Below are 482 nucleotides of genomic sequence, written 5' to 3'. Positions count from 1 at the left end.
ATATATTCTTAAACAAAAATTAAAAAATACAATCCTACTATAATTCAATTATTCGCTAAATTCTTTTGGAATTTAAAATTTTCATCAATCTAATATTACTGTTTCATGTTGGATGAGTTCAAAGAAATAACTTTTGCTAAAATATCTGAAGTTTATCTTGATTAAATCATGGAATATTTTAAATATTAACATGAAACTACATAATGAAAAACGATGATCTTGTTGAATTCAACTTATGACCTTAACAACAAAATTGCACTCAGGACACACTCACACAAATACAAACTCATATACCATATACACACATACACACTGATAACTGCAAATACATACTCAAAAGTACATACGTGCATGTATGTAGACAAATATATAAACAGACACAGACATGCATACAATGGAAGTGAACAATATCTCAAATTTAGAAGAGATCGGATCAATGGAAATGTGTGCTCTGCGTGCAAAGTTCTGCAGAGTTCCAGTAA

Source organism: Octopus bimaculoides, unplaced genomic scaffold (genome assembly GCF_001194135.2).
Source record: "Octopus bimaculoides isolate UCB-OBI-ISO-001 unplaced genomic scaffold, ASM119413v2 Scaffold_197032, whole genome shotgun sequence".
Classification (NCBI taxonomy): Eukaryota; Metazoa; Mollusca; class Cephalopoda; order Octopoda; family Octopodidae; genus Octopus; species Octopus bimaculoides.
This window is presented reverse-complemented; position numbering follows the sequence as displayed.